The sequence below is a fragment of the Sapajus apella genome, unplaced genomic scaffold (assembly GCF_009761245.1).
Source record: "Sapajus apella isolate SASKATOON/1434 unplaced genomic scaffold, GSC_monkey_1.0 scaffold108, whole genome shotgun sequence".
Classification (NCBI taxonomy): domain Eukaryota; kingdom Metazoa; phylum Chordata; class Mammalia; order Primates; family Cebidae; genus Sapajus; species Sapajus apella.
The window spans coordinates 1,097,582-1,117,628 of NW_022437048.1; the positions used below are offsets into that span (position 1 = coordinate 1,097,582).

Here is a 20,047-nt window from a genome sequence, read left to right on the forward strand (position 1 = left end):
AGTGTTTTCATTTTCACTCAAAACCATGTTTAACTTAATGGAAAGGTGTTCTCTTTTGTTTTGGGTAAAATTTGTGAGCATGACTCCATATCATTTTATCTGCTCTAGAGAAAATATATCTTTATTACCTCAGATGATAACTATATTTTTCAAACAAATTTTAATTTTTGTTAGAGGTAGACAGCTCATTGAGGAAGTAAAGTACACTCAATAAAATTTGATTGCAATAATAATTGTTGAAGGAGAATTGAATGGTAAGTATGAGAATTAGATATGCAAAACTTTTTGGACACCTAACACAATTGTCTCTCTCAAAATATTGTTGCATTGGAATTAACTATTTTAAATCATCAAAAACTCTGTCCTGTGATGCAAAAAAATAGATTTACTCACAATTTGTTATAAAATATCAAGTAATTGTATATTTAGAGCATAATTTGATTTTAAATATCAATTATGAACAAATGTACAACATAATAATAAACATTTTTATTAATAATTAACAAACTATCTCAACTTTTTGCGCAAAAAGCGTCCTATCTTTTTGTTTAAATATATAATCTTCATCCCCCAATATTGTGTTTTATTTTACATCAAAGGATAAAACAGGAAATGTTGTGAAACTACTATCCTATTTTCAATGAATACTATTTTTAGAAAGAATTTGTCTTGAAAAGCAAAAATGTCATATCAATAGAAATAATATCTTAAATAATTCATATGCACTTTTCAAACCATATCTGATTGACTTACAGAAACAGTTTCTTATAAATAATAAAATAAAATGAATCTATCTTCAAAGAATTTTTCAATGTTGTCAACATTGTATTATTTTTAAGGGCATTCAAAGTGTTCTTCTAGTGATCTTCAGTTTTAATTTATTGTTTTAATAAGTAATAATCAGAATATATTCTAAAACTCAGTGTGACCAATATTTTCCTTTATGATAGATTTTTAAAAGTAATTTAGCTTAATTTTTAAGCATAACAGGGAAAATACTTAAATGATTGAAAAACAACATTTAGCTCACTACTTTATTTCAGAGAATAATGTACTTACGTATGCAAACATGCCATTGGAAACATTCTATATTTCAATTATCTGTTTTGAAGATATGTTAATAGTGAACTATCACAATATTAAAAAGCATAAAAAAATTTAGGTTAGGCTCATTATATTTGAATCAATGCTTTTTAAGATGTTTGACCCCAAATAAAATATTTAGAAAGCCAAATGCAGTAAAGAATATTTAGTAAAGGTGAATGTTATTTTATCAATTTAAATGGCTATTTTTGTTTCATTTTGATGAGTTAAATTATTTCCTAAGTGTTCTTTTAAAGGAATGTTGAAACTTAAGAGGAAAGAAAGGTGCCATTCTAAGCTAATTAACACAATTGAGGATAATAAAAGAGAAAAATCAGTATAATAATAGAATAGCACAGATATTTTTCCTACTCCCAAGTAATTAAATAGTGTTTTATTTGAGGTTTCAAATTTATTTCCTTAGATAATACAAGTATTTCTGAGTCAACTTGAATGTGGACCAAATAAATTCAAAGACATTAAAACAGGATGATTTTGTTAATTAAAGATACACATGATTCTCTTTTACTTGAAACATGCAAGAAAAATTAGAATATAGTTCACATATGAAAGCAAAAACAAAATATGACCTTTAATCATTCACTTTTTGCAGAAATATACAAGTGAAAATTTTTAACATTTTTATATTTAATATTGGTAGAATCTTGGTCATTTCATCTCAAAATGAAGTATCTGGAATTTAGTTTAAGAATATAGTGCCTAAAACAATGCTTCCCAATCCTGGTTTTTGCATACCCTCATCCTCCAATTCTGGAAATAAAAGTCATCTAGAGTTCAATCAAATGTTTCACAAAAGTTTGAAATCTTTTTGCTATAGATGATGCCCTCTTCAAGCAACAAAATATCTATAGTCCAAAATTTCTAAGTTAGCAAAAAAAAATTTACTAAATGAATGTCTGTGTGTGCTTGTGTGTGTGTGTGTAATTCACTATATGAGAAGGCTCATAATTATATATCATAGACCAGAAAAGAAGCTACACCACTGGGCAACTGAGTAGTTCAAATGCTGCATGAGTTCAGAGTTCTTCCCAGTCTCAAGATTTTCTTCATTCCAAAACAGAAGATGATAGAACTGTATCCCTAAGTACACTCACTCTTTATTCCAAGCTACATCATGGTCATTGTATGAGGTAATTCATACTGTATTATAATCCAGGAAACTTTAGAATCAGATATTACCAGGCTATTTCCTTCAATCTCAGCAAAGCATTAATGAAGTCAAGGAACTATTTCAAGTTAAAAGGTAGCATCTTCTTTCTGAATCTATTCTTAAAGTCTTAGTTTTTGCTATGGTTAGTTACAGCTCTCTAGTGTGATGTCCTTGGATTTTTTTTTGACATCTTCCTCCACTCTACCCTCACATAGATACTCATGTAAATGTTCTATTTCCCTTTTTGAGACTTGAAATTGATTTAATACCTTAGTCAGCTTTCCTTTCCAAAATAGCCCTTATCAACCATCAAAGTTTTATTACTCTAGGATTAAAAAAAGATCATGATTATAGGATAAGGAGCAGCCAAAGAAGAGAGATCACCCTTTCAGGTGGAGAACATAGTTATTTATGAATATTCTATAATTTTCCATCTCTGAAAAAAGTAATAATATTTCTAGGCAGGATTTCATTGTCTTTGTACAATTTCTAACCACGGGCATGATTTTTACTTTCAGTCTGTGACTACATAGTAGTTTATCCAGTTAAAAACCAAGAAAAATCTCAACATGTTGGTAATTTGTTTTATTTTAATAACAAATGTAAGATTGAAATACATTTGGAAGATGACAATGGAGATAAAACAAACAAGTGGTGATATAAAGTTAAGAGTTCTGGGAAGATTGGGTATGATTTGACCAGAAGAAACAAGAAAGATCATAGCAATCAATGACTTCATTCCCTCCCTTCCTCTGGCCCTCTCTTTTCTTTCTCCTCCCTTCTCTTTCTACTTTTCTTCTTTCTTTTTTTCATGCCTGATGCACTCCTTATACTAATTCAGAAAATAGAAAAGTTGTTTTCAAAGTATTTCTTTGTGTGAGAAAATTATAAGGAATAAAACAGAAGGAAATAGGAATATTTATGGAAGTAATAGAAAAAATGTGAATAGGGAAGAATTTCTTAAATTACCTTTAAAAGGAATGTTTATTAGTTAAAATGTACAATATGGCCCAATTACTAGTAAAATATACAAAATGGTTTGCTTAAAAGTAAAAAAAAAAAAGATCAAAAATTTGCATTCCTTAAAAAGTCTAAATCAACAAGAGTTAAAGTAAATTTAATGGAGTATCACAAAACTTAAAAGAGGACAATTCTAGTATGGTTTTTGAAACCAACACATGAAATTGCTTCAGAACATGAATGAAATTGTCTGTGTATCACTTCTTCAACATTTTCTTATTAAGCACCAACTTAAGACTGAACAATGAGTAAGTTCAAAAGATTTAAAGGAACGAGTTTGCTTCCTAAACACTATTATCATTTCTATTCATCTTTTCCAATCTTTTTGTTTTGTTTTGTTTTTATTGTAGCACCCACAATAACTTATTTTTCAACTTAATTTGATTTTTAGGTCTTATGTATATTTTATTTTTTAATGAAAATATGTATTGTTGTCACAAGGGGCTTTTGTGGGTTTTTATTTAGGATTTCTTTTGGTTTGTTATTTCTCTCTAGTCAAACTTCTTGTCCTTACAGTTGCATAATAACATTTCCGTATTCGGGTCCAAAGTCCAATTATATTTCCAAATATTATTTCTAAATTGTTAAATTAGCAAATTAGAACATGCCATCCAAAATCCTGTTATATATTTCATATTGGAAATGTAACTCTCCAAAATAATTATCAAAATTTCTACTTTTTACATCAACACTCTTCCTATTTTCAAGTAATTTTTGAGTTAATAAAAATAGTGTAATTGAAGCAAATATTAACATGAAGGGGTTAGGACATTCTTTTTTCCTATTCTTTTTCTGGTCTTAGAGCTGAAAATATCTTTAGAAATAACATGGCATAATGAAGATTTTGGTGAATTCCATATAGCTATAAAACAATTAAATAAGTCATTTTCTCATGAGCTGAATTATTATCTCCTATAAAACTCTGAAAAAATGTTACTGGAAAGAAACTAATTTAATTTTTCTGCAATTAGTTTTCAAGTATATCTATCACTTTTAAGAAATTATTATTTATGACAATATCACCACACTTATTTCAGTTATTTTATTACCTGAATATATCACATAACCTCTAACACATGTATGCTAGTGATGAACATATGGACTTGAAACAGAATCAAGACCTGATATTCAAACTTAGGCCCCGATTGCTTCTAAATGCTTATAAGCATGAATCATCCCAGTCATCTATAAAACAAATGGAAATAATTCAGATACTTAGTGCAAAAGACTTATCAATTTCTGTCACCTTAAATAGCATAATGAGCCATATGCTAAGTGAAAAGTTTGTATAAAAATTGTGACTGTAAGTCTATTTATGTGCCAATAGTTTCATGTTACTTATACTGAATATGAGAAGTATTTGTGTATAGGATAGCAGAAACAGAAAAAAGTAAAATTAAGAGGGCATGTCCTTTAATCATTTATTATTTGTGTAATAATAATTATCACAGGCCAGACGCAGTGGCTCATGACTGCAATACCAGACTTTTCTGAGGTTGAGCAGGAGGATCACCTGAGGTCAGAAGTTCAAGGCCAGCCTGGCCAATATGGTGAAACCCCATCTCTATACTAAAAATACAAACATTAGCTGAGCATGGTGGTGCATGCCTGTAGTCTCAGCTACTTAGGAGGCATAGGAAGGAAAATAGCTTGAACCCAGGGGGCAGAGGTTGCAGTGAGCCAGGACTGTTCCGCTGCTCTCCAGCCTAGGCAACAAAGTGAGACTCTGTTTCAAAATAAATAAATAAATAAATAATAAAAATAATAATTATCACAATAATTCTGGAAGTTATGTTTGAATAGTTTTTAAAAGCTTTGAAAATACTCCACTACATGTATTCAAACTCTTAAGGCTCTATATTAAGAAAATAATTATAAATGTAGTTAAATATTTGTGTAAATAAAAATTTATCAAAATGTCATTCCACATAAAGAGAAAGTACTCTAAATATCCATGTGAAAAAATTATTAAATAAATTGCATATATATATATATATATATAGTAGAATATGATATAGAGTAATTTTCTCAGACTATTGACTGCCATGGCAGAATTGCTCTAGTGATGCTGTTTGTAAAAATTCCATCACTAATAAGCTTTTTCTATGAAACGTCTGCAACTTAAAATGGACTCTCTGGCATCTCATGTTAGTTCAAGGATTAGAGCTAGAGAATCTATGATACACAAAATATCTCCTTCAATTGAACAGTGTTTCCTTTCTAATGATACAGTGAGGAGACTGGTACAGTATGTACTTTAAATAAACATTTGCCCACTAGAAAGTAAGCTTTAATTGGGAAAATAATGTTGCTAGGTATGGATAAGAATAAATCTATGAGTGCTCACTATGGCAGCACATATACTAAAATCAGAACGATAAAGAGATTAGCATGGCCCCTGCACAAGGATGACACACAAATTCATGAAGTGTTCTATATTTTTTAAACCTTAAGAGTTTCTGCACAGCAAAAGAAACAATAATTAAAGTGAATCGGCATCCAATTGAATGGGAAAAAAATCTTTGCAATCTGCCCATCTGACAAAAACTTAATATCCAGAGTCTACAAAGAACTAAAGCAGATTTACAAGAAAAAACAAACAAACCCATTCAAAAGTGGGCAAAGGATATGAACAGATACTTTTCAAAAATAGACATATATGAGGCCAAGAAACATATGAAAAAAAATGCTCATCATCACATGGTCATTAGAGAAATGCAAATCAAAACCACATTGAGGTATCATCTCACACTAGTTAGAATAGTGATCATTAAAAAAATCAGGAGAAAACAGATGTGCAAGAGGATGTGGAGAAAAAGGAATACTTACACACTGTTGGTGGGAGTGTACATTAGTTCAACTGCTGTGAAAGACAGTGTGGCGATATCTCAAGGATCTAGAAATAGAAATTCCATTTGACCCAGCAATCTCATTACTGGGTATATACCTAAAAGAATATAAATCGTTCTATCATAAAGACATGCATATGCATGTTCATTGCAGCACTGTTTACAATAGTAAAGACATGGAACCAACCCAGAGGTCCATCAATGATAGAGTAGACAAAGAAAATGTGGCACATATACACCATGGAATACTATGCAGCCATAAAAAACGATGAGTTTATGTCCTTTGTAGGGACATGGATGAAACTGTAAACCATCATTCTCAGCAAACTGACACAAGAACAGAAAACCAAACACCGCATCTTCTCACTCATAGATGGGTGTTGAACAATGAGAACACATGAACTCAGGGAGGGAAACATTACACACTGGGGTTGGTGTGGGCTGGGGGGCTAAGGGAGGGACAGCAGGGTTTGGGGAGGCTGGGAGGGATAACGTGGAAAGAAATGTCAGTTATAGGTGATGGGGAGATGGAGGAAGCAAACAACCTTGCCAAGTGTGTACCTATGCAACAATCCTGCATGATCAGTACATGTACCCCAGAACCTAAAGTACAATAAAAAAATAAAAGAAAAATCTAGGAACACAATATAAAGAACTGAGCAATCTTAGATGACAGTAATCAACAGAAACAACAGACACACTGGAATGAGTGAGCTGATCAAAGAGAAAAGTCCACAGTGAACCCTGGCAATCATTCTGGCCCACTGAAAGTTGAGGGACCACATTTTATAGCATTTCTGTACTCACAACATTGGATGGTCAGTTACCCAATTCAGTGGGCTCACATAAGCTGAGTGGTTCCATGTACCTTCTTCCCTTGATGTTCAAACACCACTTGTTAGCAACTTTCTGGCATAGAAATCTTCTGTTCTCTCTACCTACTACTTTACTAACTCAATGCAGAAATATTAGCTTACCTCAATATTTTACTGCTTAATGAGACTATTCAGGTTTCAATGTTTTCTCTGAATAGTCTGTAAAGGGATGGAAACATTATAGTGGTTTATTTACTCACATAAATTTTGCCATTTATCTTTCCTTTACCCTATGAAGGCATCAAGCTTACAATTAGATTCAGTCTTAAACAAAATTTTAAAAAAGACTACTAATTAGCCTAATAGCAGTCTTAGCTACTTCATTCTAAGGTAGTGAGAAGTCTATTAGAAATAACTGCAGAAGGCTGGGTGCAGTGGCTCACGCTGGTAATCTCAGCACTTTGAGAGGCCGAGGTGGGTGATTCGCCTGAAGTCAGGAGTTCAAGAATAGCCAGGCCAACATGGTGAAACCCTGTCTCTACTAAAAATACAAAAAAATTAGCAGGAAGTGGTGGTGGTGGGCACCATAATCCCAGCTACTAGGGAGGCTGAGGCAGGAGAATCGCTTGAACTTGGGAGGTGGATGATGAAGTGAGCGAAGATGATGCCACTGGGTGATGCAGCCTGGGTGACAGAGCGAGATTCCATTAAAAAAAAAAAAAGAAAGAAGTAACTGCCTAAAATTAATAAATTAATAAAGGGTATGCATGACATTTGTCAATTCTGGTCCAAACCTTTGGTTTCTAGAAATATGCCCAGTATAGAACTCTGCATCCATGTCAAGAAAAAAGTATAATAATTAAACAAGTACAAGCTATGCAGTATGTGAAATGTGCAAATATCATTCACCTGAAGAGGTACAGCATTTTTACAATCATTTTTCTTAACTTTGGTTTATCCAATATACTCGGCATTTAAAAAGCAAATGGTTAGTAGAAGAATGTTATGCTCTGCAAAATGTTGCATAATATAGTTTTGAACACAAACAAAAAATCTGTTAAGCCTCAAAAAGTTAATGTGTAAATAGTGACATATTATAGAACTTTCTAATGGATAGGCCTGTACAAAGGCCTATCACTGACTTATTCAAATAAGGCAGATTTGTCCTCCAGTGGTTGAATGTCATCCCCCAGTTATGCATATATTTGAGAGTAAGACATAAAAATTAGGAACTAAGAGTTTCTGTTACTTAGCACAGACTTTGTCATATTTTCCTTATTTCCTATTATTGATTGTCACTGATGGTATAACTCTATTCACTTGGGAAATCTCTCACCCTAGACACATATGGAAAGTTTAACAAGTTAGGACAGGTGGGCATTTGAAGTAGCACTACTGGGAGTTGAGACCTTGACTTCATATCTGATGCAAGTGCTCAGTCCCTTGGTACCTCTTCCCATGTCCATCGGTTTGAGTGACAGTTTTTCTCCACACAGAGAAAGATGAATTTTACACTCTATAGAAATGGGAAAACAAGTCCCACTGTTCTTGCACAGGTACACATCTTCCTAACACTGTTGCTAATTGAATGTTTGCATGTGCACTTTACTTCCAACCAAAGAAAGAAGTATTAGCTAGGAATCATTTTTGAAAGTTAGGTTTTTGTTTGTTAATTATTATTATTTTAATCTCTGAATGCAGAATTACATTTAATTTGCTGTCACTATCATTTTATTGATTTGCTTATGAGTACACGTTATATTAATGGAATATATAGTATGTCAACATTTGTATGAAAATCTGTTTATAAAAGATCATTTTTATCTATTGAACCTCAGCATTTGCAGGTTTCCTCTTTAATTAATACTTTTGGCTACAGTTTTCAAGTGATTATTAGGCATTTCATTTCAAAGGCATTTAAAAATTTGTGACAATTTCATCATTTTAATAAGATTTTAATAATCTGCTTTATTACATGTAACGTAACAGTAGCTTATGTACTAAGTTACTATGTATTTGTTGAGGCTTATAAGTGACTGATGTGGTATTTAGAAACTAACACAGGAAAAACCATTCCAAGTCAGTTCACTTACATAATTATAATTTAAATCCAATTTACTTACTTTTCCTTGGTTTATAATAAAATTTTAAGCAAATTTTGCATATATACCATTATTCGTATTTTAATTTGAAATAGACGAAGTAACTACTAACATTCAATTTTAGACAGAAATATTAATAAATGAAGAAATGCCACTAGCAACCTGGATTCTAAAATATCAGTAGATATTCAGCCAAAATTTCTGGAAATCATGCTAAAGAAAAAAAGAAAGGTCAGAAGAAAGTATGTACTTAGCATCAAAACTGAGGTGCCTTTACAAATCCTGTCACATTTCCCTCATCAGACTGGTATGTGACAAATTAAACAAGAAATTGCTTCCATGAACTCACAAATCTTTTGTTTTTTGTTCACTTCTGCATCACCAGAAATTACTAGAATTTGTAGCACTTAGTTATCCTCAATATTTTCCGAATAAGTAAATACAAATTAATTCTAAATAATTTCAGTGCATGAAAATGAGCTACTTCTTGGGATATCTCTATCCACACGTCAGTATACCTATCTCAACATTGAATCTATCTCTATCTAATCACCACACCCTCCCAAATGTGTAATTCAAGTTCTGGCAGATTATTTACTGAGTTTCTTACATAACACCTTCCCAATTATACTCCACCCTCCTCCCTAGCTTTTTTTTTGGGGGGGGAAGGGATATATACATACTACACATAACAGTAGGCTTTTCTACTTCCAAACTTCTTCCTATAGTTTTGTGCTAAAAAAAAAAAAAAAAAATGCTGGTTATGGTTTTCCCGTCTTCGTTTCCTTCTATGGAAAGATCAGTAACAGGCACTGTGGGTGGAGGAAAAGGATATAGGACAGGCGCTCTCAGGAAGCCAGGGTGTCATGGGCCTGGACAGTCGCAGTCACTAGAGGGTCATACACAGTCAGAAAACTGCTTCAACTGCACATGCTCTAAATGGTCTGAGCCACTAATACATGAGAAGTGTCGAATGTTAGCAGTAATCAATTCATCCTAGAACGGAGTTCTAAAGGTTGAATAATGTTCAGTCCGTTTTCAAAAGAGAAAAAGTTCCTTTCAGCATTTACTTAAAACTTTAAAAATGTTTAAGGGCTCATTAAAACATGCAAATATAAACTTAAAAATAAAATTACTAGGTTATAGCTGCTATCGCTACAAAAAACAAACAATTTTATAGAATTAATACAAACAAACCTACAGAGCCAATAAAATTCAAATTAACAATATTAATTAATGTGACAATTCATGTTCTTTTGGACACTGAAATGATACATTAAATTGTTCTCTGACATTACATAGGAAATTTTTGAGTTTAACACAAAGTAAAGATTCAAGTATCTTGCAGTTATTCTGTATTGAAAAGTCTATGAAACTTTTATTTAATCAATGAGACTTACTTTCATTTGGGTTTCACTTGGTTTTGCATCATTTACAAATTTTCTGGCTCCATTACTTTACCTTTACTCTGAATAAATAATATTTAAATTAACTGAATCTGAATAAAATGTTACTTGGAAACAAAGCAAGATGAGATCTAAAGAAACTGCATATTCTTCCAGTACTCAGATATAGAATATATTAATTTTTAGATATTTGCGGAAGTTAAAATATAAATTGCAGTCACTCCAGTGAAGATCTTTAGTGGTTGAAGACTATGTCCAGAAATCCCATTTTGAAAAATGATACTAAATTCAGGGGAGTAGGATATTTCACCAAAAATTATGCCACTTTGGCCTAAGGATTATTTTGTGCTGAAGGTAAACAATATGAAACACATATAAAATAAAATAAAATAAAATAAAATAAAAGCCCTCTGCCCTTCCCCTATTTGACTAAAATTAGGACTTAAATTTACAAAGATGTTCCTCCTCTCCTGGTCCCTATAAAGCACAAAAGTTGAGCATAAAAGACTTCAGACCCTTATTAGCCTGGAGATGGCACCAAAGAAATCTAAGGAACACACTTTACTATCTAGGCTTTATCTATCATTTGTTCCCCCATTTATTTAGTCTACCACAATTTGCTCCTTTAGTGACCTGGGTCCTTTTCCGTCTTGTCACTTCTTTAAAATTATATTGTTCTTTGTTGAAGATGTTCAACATGCCAGAGTTTTAAGCATCTCTTCCAGATTTACTTAGTTTTCCCCTTGGATATCTTTTATGTATACATGAAGTATGTATACATGTTAATCAACTCCTGTTTGTTTTTTCATTCTTGTTAATCTCTCTTTTGTTGCAAGGATCTCAGAGCTAAGAACTCAAAAGATTAGAGGGTAAATTATTTTTATATCTCCTACAAAGTAAATCTCTTATTTTAAAGACTAATCTACCGAAGTCCTAGCAAGCAAGGTTATTTACTCAATGTGGTCTATTTCTGGCAGAGGTGGTATTTGAAACATGGGTCCTTATTTATCAATGCGGGTTCTTTGAAGCTTAACCTGATATTTTTTTCCCCTGACAAGTTTATATAGATTATGTTGACTAAAGGTAATGAATCTTAAAATATACCAGCTATAAGGACATTTTAAATTCTTGTTTTATCTTAACAGTTACCAGATTTTGAGTTAGAAATGCCTTCAGTGCATTTTACTTCCTTAAATGAAATATAGGCTTGAATTAACTACTGACATGATAGCTCTTTAGTACCAATTTAATGAAAGGTTTCTAAATGTGCAATAACTTGGTTTATATGCTAAAGTCATGAGGTAACTGTTCAAGAGTTTAACCATGTTTTATTTGTAATTCTTTACACATAGACATTTGAAATTCTAGGAAAGTTATTTATGTTGACAAAGTTTAACTGAAAAGGCAGTAATATTCATGTTTTAATAATGTCGACATTTTTATGTGTGTAAGCACCTTTCAACATCTTTTGTGTTTATTGGTTTGCTTGTTTTGCTATAGACACTATGAAACATATAGAAATGGACTTCCTCAATCCCTCAGGAACTGAGTTGCATTAAACATTTCTGGATATCTTAGGAAAAAAATAAATAACTAAAAGGAACTCCTAGTGTGTTCTGAAGGAAAAAAAAATAATAGCTTGAAACCAGCACTGTTACTGTGATACCATACATATGTGTAAAAATTTCCATACAACAAACAATTTATGACTAATTTTCCAGATGCCACAATTCTATTCATAGGCTGAGACAAGGTAGTAAGTATTTTTAATTATACCTTGTATAACTTTCCATTTAAAATTTTAGATCTGAACAATTATATGGGAAACTGTTCATCAGATAAGCAAAATCAGATACTCTTTGCTCATAAAATATCTTCTTTTCCTCTGGATGGCAAAGACTCAATCATTATTGTTTGGACAACAAAAGGAAGTAGCAATTGGAAAAAAAATAAAATAAAATCCAAGTATTCCTTATCTTACCCTATGAAAAAATTTAGGGGCAAATTGTCAAAAAGAAATAAACTGAAGTGCTTTCCTGAAGTTGAAATTTTCTAATAACTCTTCTCTAGATGAGTGAAGCTTACAGTTATCTATGAAAATAATTTGTGTCTTCTCTGAGGAAAGAGGAAAAAAATTGTATTCCGACATCTCTCGCAACTTACTTGAAGCTGTGTTGTGTGTGCAATTTTAATTATGTGATTTCTGAAAAAAAAAAAAGGAGGGTAAAGGAAAAATTTGCCAATTTACATATATTTACTCAAAAATCTGCAAAGGTATAAAATAAAGGAAAACGACCATTGGAATTCTTGCTGCCTGGCTATCATTTGATTCTACAATTTAGAATTACAAAATAAATAATCATTTATGTAGTGTGTTTGCCATTACCTTCACATTTGCTTTGTTATATCTTTGTCTCTTTTAAATAAGAGAACAAGAAACACAAAAGCCGGAATTGAGACAAGATTTTTTGTTTTTAATCCTACAACTGAAGTCTTATTAAATTGTTAGGCAATAGGCATATATTCTTATTTGCAAATGTACAAACTCGTTCATTAAATTCACTTAAAAATAGGTATAAGGTATAAACCGGTTCTATGTTCCATGACAAAACATGGACAAAATATATAAAATTCCTGCTCTGAGAGAGTTTATATTCTAATGAAAGGGGAAATTAATAATATAGAAAGAAAATTTTAAAATCAACATTTAATGAGAAACTATTGCCACTAAACACAAGTATTATTAAAGCTTTCTCTTTAACATAGACAGAAAATGAACTTAAAAGAAAACTAAAATAAGCAATAACAATCTCTGTTCATTGTCTTAAAAGTTCATGTTCTCCTACCGAAAAGGAGGACATTCGTCTTTAATCTTACTTTGTAGTTTTCTAGATTGGAATGGCCTCTTCAGAATATTTAAAGTACATGAATTAATTTATATATCACCAATGTAATTCAGTAAAATTAAATATGACAATAGTCTATCAAGGTTTTGTTACAAGAAAAACAACGATTTGTAGTTGATAAAGACCCTGCAGAATAAAAGACTGATTGCAATGCTGAATAATGCATATCGCCTATGGTACTAATTAACCTTGTACTCCAGGAAGATATTACAGAACAATAAGGCTAATTTGAATGTGGTCCCGCACTTTTCCCTATGGCTTGTGATTATCACCCTTTAGAACACGTAAAATTTGATTTTGTTAAAAAATAAAGATATCTTTGTTATTGTTTTTTACATAAAATAATGAAAATGAAATTGTATTATTTGACATTATGCATTTTCCAAAAGGTAGACTAAATGCATATATACAACAGTTATATATGTTCTTATTTGCAAATGTACGTAGTTGTTCATTAAATTCATTAAACATTAAATTAAATTCATTTAAAATATGTTTACACGCATATATGTAATATATATGTAATATGCTAAGTATAAATAAATTTTAAAATAATATATTTTAATAATCAATTTGGAAAAATGTCAGGTAAAATTTTAACACCTGATCAATCCACCAGACTTATAAATCTCTTTGATTTATATCCAGGTTTTCCATTTACATACCTAAAAGTTATTCTTCATCTTAAAATAACAAAATAAACAAAATGGATAAGATATAAACAAAACCTGTCATGAGAATATTTTCTTCCAACAGAAACTCATCACCTTTTTCTAAATATAATGTGTTTCTCTTCTGTGACTAAATTATTGTTTGATGGACAGTAATAGTGATGTTTTAGAACATATATCTTAATGGAAAATGCCAATCTTTAATATCTTAACTATGGAATTCAAATGATAATTTAAATATATTTTTAAAATACAAAATCATATTTCAAATTTCTTTTCCAAAATTCTCCTGCACAAACTTGATGATAAAGACCTTTTTAGATTTTTTGAGTGGCATGACTCAGCTCTCTCAACACCTCAAAAATACTCAGATGTGACAAAGCATAACCTATACAAATAAACTTTTCCTTTATGATATATTTGACATATTTAAAAATAGCACAGCAAACAAGAGAAGCCAGTATGAACAAACACTGAATACCAGGTAGAAAATGGTCTCTAATATCTTTAATATTAACACATTTTAAATGAAAATATTACTATTTTAGTTCATAACAATTTTTAAAATTATTAGAGTTTGTATACATGTAAATTTTAATGGAACTATTTTGTATTTGAATCAGTCTCTTTTTACAAGATAAAAAGGATCAAGTGCCTAAGTGTTCTTGAGATTTTTTTAATCAAAATGACCTACAAAAATATTGTTTAAAATCTTCCTATTTAATTATTTATTTGTCACTCAATTTATTATTACATATACAGCCATTATTTTCTTTTTAACTGGTTTGTAAATGCCTTGGTGAGAAAACTGAGAAAAAAAATTAGGAGGGAGGATATGCTGTTCTCTCCATGACCAGGATGTCACAGTAGTTAAGAGCAGAGACCCTGGCAGATACGTCCTAGGTTTTCATCCAACTCCACTACTTAATAACTGTTATCTTCATTACCTCTCTCTGTTTTTCACTACCTGCATGCATGCATGTATATGTGTGTGTGTGTGTGTGTGTGTGTGTGTGTGTATCCAATTAGATAATAAATATAATGTGCTTAGAATAGTTTGTGACATATAGACTTTGATACAAAATTGTTGGAGATGCATTATTATCATTATTATTATCAATATCCCATTATCATCTTTAATGATAGAACACAAAGGTTGAATTTACTGTACAGAAAAAATGCTATATACATTTAAAAAATATTCATGAGCCAGGCTATATATTTTTATATTATAATAGTAGCATCCTCTGCCCTCTGTTTCTGAGTTAACAAAATAATTTATCTTTGTTTGGAATAGGCAAAAGTAATAACAGCCAAAATAGCTTTCTCTTAAAAAAATTAAGGTTCTCTCAAAGAGTAAAGATATTTAAATGAATTGAATGAATTTATATTACAGAATATGTATAATGGAGAAGAAAAAGAGCAGGATATTAAAACAGGGTGTAAGTAGGAGAAATCAACACAACACAAAGTAAAGTACCTTTAGAAAAAGTGGTAAGAATTGGAGAAAAGGAAAAATAATCAGATAATAACCAGGTTTTAAATCTTACCAAGGAGTTGAAACTCAGAGTTTTTCAGGATCCAATACCACTTATTGAGAAAAAATATTTCCCAAGAGTGTTTTAATTGACCTTAAGAGCTAAAGTAGTCAGTGTTTTTCTGAGTTGAAACAGGATATGTTAACTTTATTAGCAGACAAGCTGAAATGGCAGGATCCAAATAAAATGACATCTTTTTGTTTCCAAGAACAAAGCAAGAAGATTTCTTTGGGAAAAACAAAACAAAAGAAAACAAAACCAGAAAATCTGAAGATTACTGGAGATTACAGTTACATGTAGCTGTGTATCTCTCCTTTGTATTCAGAAAACATGAAACATTTGTTGTAAACAGTGCTTATAAATCTACAACTCTAGGAAGCATTTAAGATTATGAATTAGAAACTACTTACACAGGAGAAAGAAAAGGAACATACATTTTTCTATAGCAGTAGGGACATACACTCTTTTTCAGGTCTTGTAAAACTAGTAATATTTATCATCTAAAACCGGAAAAAAAATACCTGCAGCCTTACTTTCTTTTCTACAACAAATACGCTGAAAAATACAAAAGTTATCATCTTTGGAATGTCTTCTAAAAGTAAAGAGAAAAAAAATATGAGAAAAGGAAAGTGGGGGAAGAAATGAGGAAGAGACAGAAAGAGTACACGTATGGAAATTGGGTTTGCAGTCAGATTTTCCTTCATTACCGAATTATTTAAATACATAAGTAATGAGAAGATATAAGTAAATATTGACAGCATTTGATTGCATATGTTATTCTGAATTATATGCTTTTGTGCTTCAAAATGGTTGTATATTGGCAATTTCTTAATTGTACTCAATTTAGTATCTTTTCCCAGTACAGTAAGTATTCAAGTTATATAATAATTAGACAATCTTATGTTCTTTGTGATATTTTCCATCTTTCTGATGCCATATATAAATACACAGTCATGTAAATAGAATTAGTTCTTTTTATATCTTCTTTTTATACAATTATAAGCAAATATTTATCTTTGATTTTTTAAAAACAGGTAGCAGTTATCATTTTTCTTCATGTCAGTGCTACAATATTCTCTATACTTGTCCTTTGGCTATATATTTCTTCCCCTGTAATTCTAGTAACTGAACTTTATCTACCTTTTCAATTAAAAATTAAAATGTGGTACATTCTAAAATGTTAGATATTCCGGTATTTTTTTCTCTCTCAAAGCTAATATGTATTTAAGCATAACAAAGCTTTATTTGAAGCTAACTACTAACTCAGCGTTCTTGGAAATCATATTTAGTCTACAGTAACCTCATTTATTCCCAATTATAAAATAAAAACAACAGTATATATCTGGTAAAGTAATTGTGAGGATTAAATTCTTTTCTATAGACCTGGCATGCAGCTGGTAAGATAATCCATGGATATGAACCTTCTTTTTTCTAAACACTTCTGTTCTACGCATTAGAACATAAGGACATTTGTCTTCATTATCAGCATGATGGATTCATTAAGATCAATCATCAGAGAAGTAGCAATTATTTTAATTATACTATTTTGCTTATAAAGACATTTTTACTTTTGCTTTTACTTTTAATTGTCATTGTGTTGTTTTGTGTTCCGCTTTTTTTCAGCTTCCCACCATCAAGAATGACCTGAAACCACTTCAAACTGAAAGTCTCCTCTAGTCAGAAACTGTGTACCTGCTAAGTGTGTAATTTCGGAAGTGATGGCGAGATGGAGAATCCTTTAGCTTCTTTATTGTGGAGATGAAAAATCTAAAGATCCAACCAGGTTCATGAGGTGCAGAGGATGCTCCCATGTCAGAATTCTGACAAAGTCTCCTCCCTTATTTTATACAGTCCGGTTTTGTTTTATTGCTTTCATACCACACTTCCAAACAAAACTTGAATGCAAATGACACTTTAATATTTCAAATGCCAAAACGTGTATAAAAAAGTAAATCTGTACTACTTACAGGAGTAGACAAGACAAAGCAGCTGATATGTCTAAGAATGTACAAAGCAAAAAGTCAGAAATGAATTGAGGACTTTCAACCTACGGACAAAATCTCTCTCTCAAATACATGTATGTTGAGCTTACGCCAAAAGGTCCCCCAACCCTCATTTGGATGTTCCCATTAAAAAGTGTAGTTCGGGGCCGGGCGCGGTGGCTCACGCCTGTAATCCCAGCACTTTGGAAGGCCGAGGCGGGTGGATCACGAGGTCAAGAGATTGAGACCATCCTAGTCAACATAGTGAAACCCCGTCTCTACTAAAAATACAAAAAATTAGCTGGGCATGGTGGTGCGTGCCTGTAATCCCAGCTACTCAGGAGGCTGAGGCAGGAGAATTGCCTGAACCCAGGAGGCGGAGGTTGCGGTGAGCCGAGATCGTGCCATTGCACTCCAGCCTGGGTAACATGAGTGAAACTCCTTCTCAAAAAAAAAAAAAAAAAAAAAAAAAAAAAAAAAGTGTAGTTCGATTCCTAACTATTCATTGAGCCTAATTATAGGGCCTGGACTATCTAGAATAAGAGCTTCGGAATCCTAGACCCTCTTAACACATTATTTGCTTTGCTCACTCAGTCTTGCTTTGCTCACTCAGTCTTGCTTTGCTTGTTTGTTCCATCTTCCTGCTACTATATTTTCTTCCTTTCTGGCCACCTTTCCTTTTCCTCAGTCTCAGGTCTGCAAATAGGGGCCAAATCTGTCTTCTGTAAAGACAACTCTGGTGGTTCCCGAGTCTTTCTGGTGTGCCTCCCTCTCATGTGCACTCTAGTGCAGCTCCTACAAACAATGGATTAAGCTCATAGGTGATCTAAGTCAAGGTGACATAATCAAATCAATTCCAAATGCATTTTATTGTACAACATATAATAAAAGTGTACAGACTTTGAAACAAACACACTGAGTTCAAATGTCAATTTGCCACTTTCTAGTTTTAGTTTGTGTGATGTTAGTAAGATTATGAGCTTTCAGTTGTCCCTAAAACGGTGGCTTGCAGGATGTTGTCAAGCTTAAAAGAGTGAATATGAATAAAACATTTAACAGTACAGGCATATAGCAGGTTTCTTTGCATATGTATCAATCCTTCTTCTTGCCTTACCATTCCAGTTAAAATGTCCTGACAATTCTGATATTCAGAATCTTAGATCCTATTTCTTGGATCTCCATTATTTCTATTATATCATTGCTTTTTATACTCCACTTGAAATCAAACTATTCCCCTTGGCCCACTTTTGTATTTTCTAGGAACAAGCTCCTTTTCTCCTCGGCTTTCGTTCCATTTCCTGTAACTGCAGATGAAAATAACTATGTTCTCCTGAGGTCTGCTCAGGGGAACACTCTGGCTGGTCTTTCCCTTGATGATGACAGGTTGCCCTTGGTTAAGACTTTCCCCTTCATCAGATTTTTACCAGAAGTCAAAGTTTTCACCCAATGCCCTGCTTCCTGAATGCTTAACTTCTTATACCCTCAGTCCCTGATCAAGGTGTTTTATTAACAGTGTCTCTATTCCTATAACATACATTTAATTACTAACAACAGGACTCGTTGGTCTGGTTTATTTCTCTTTTAAATTGAAATTAAAAATGTTCACACTTACACTCACACCAACAACTCTTAGAAAGCTCACGAGTCTTTAAAGGCCTTGCCATGAGTCACTGGCTTGGTCAGACGGTACCAGGTTGAGCGTGCTCCTATTTTCCACTGCTCCAATGGCCAAGGTGGTGGCAGCAATACCAACAAACGCTAACACAAAAACAAAAGCAGAAGCAAACAAAAACCCCCAGCACTTTGTCTAGGATTGAATCCAACCAAAACTTGATTTCTTTGAGTGTTACTTGGTTAAACTGCTAACAGACTTTTTTTTTCCTGTTCATGATGGGAAAACAAATTCTTATTCTGGACTTAAATTCATTTTTACCTGTAAAAAGAGTGGCGTTCTCCCCAAATTTAAGTACATTATTCTATTGCTGCTAGTCTGTGTGGCCTTGAAGAGCAAAACCTTACTTAAATGGGCTCTATTATTACTGTTTAAGTTCCCTACCCATCTCCCTCTCCAATCACTGATTGTGCCAAAGAAAGTCACTGCTGTCACAAACCAAGGAGTCTTCACTGTTGTGACATTTCATTTATCTGGGCAGCAACATTCTTGAAAGGCGACTTGCCTAGCTCTAAGTGAAGTATGGAAGACAATCAAACGCGGTTAAGCAAACCAGTGTTGACATATTAAATCATGCTTGAACCAAGAGAGAAAACACAGACGACACACAGAACCTTCTAAGGAGAATTTAAAATAAATAAATAATACAGGTCAGTCTGGTTCTAAAAAAAGAAGCTTTTAGCATTGGAAAATATTGGGAATAGGTGACTATTGAAAAACTGTTCACAGGACCAAGTAATTATGTGGCTTTTAGATTGTGAGGCATAAAAGTAGTGTGGGAAAAGGAAGCCTAAGGGAAACACAGGAAACTCTGGTGAAATCACATCACATG

General features: G+C 32.2%; 1 protein-coding gene and 1 non-coding gene across 8 annotated transcripts in view; one reads left to right on the forward strand and one right to left on the reverse strand.

Moving 5' to 3' along the window:
• The window catches only part of EPHA5 (EPH receptor A5), a 353,202-nt gene that overhangs the window by 251,169 nt on the left and 81,986 nt on the right, over nt 1–20,047 (reverse strand). The gene's annotated exons all lie outside the window — the stretch shown is intronic.
• LOC116537318 lies at nt 5,614–5,717 on the forward strand. Its single transcript, XR_004263071.1, has one exon. It is a non-coding gene; the product is annotated as a U6 spliceosomal RNA (small nuclear RNA).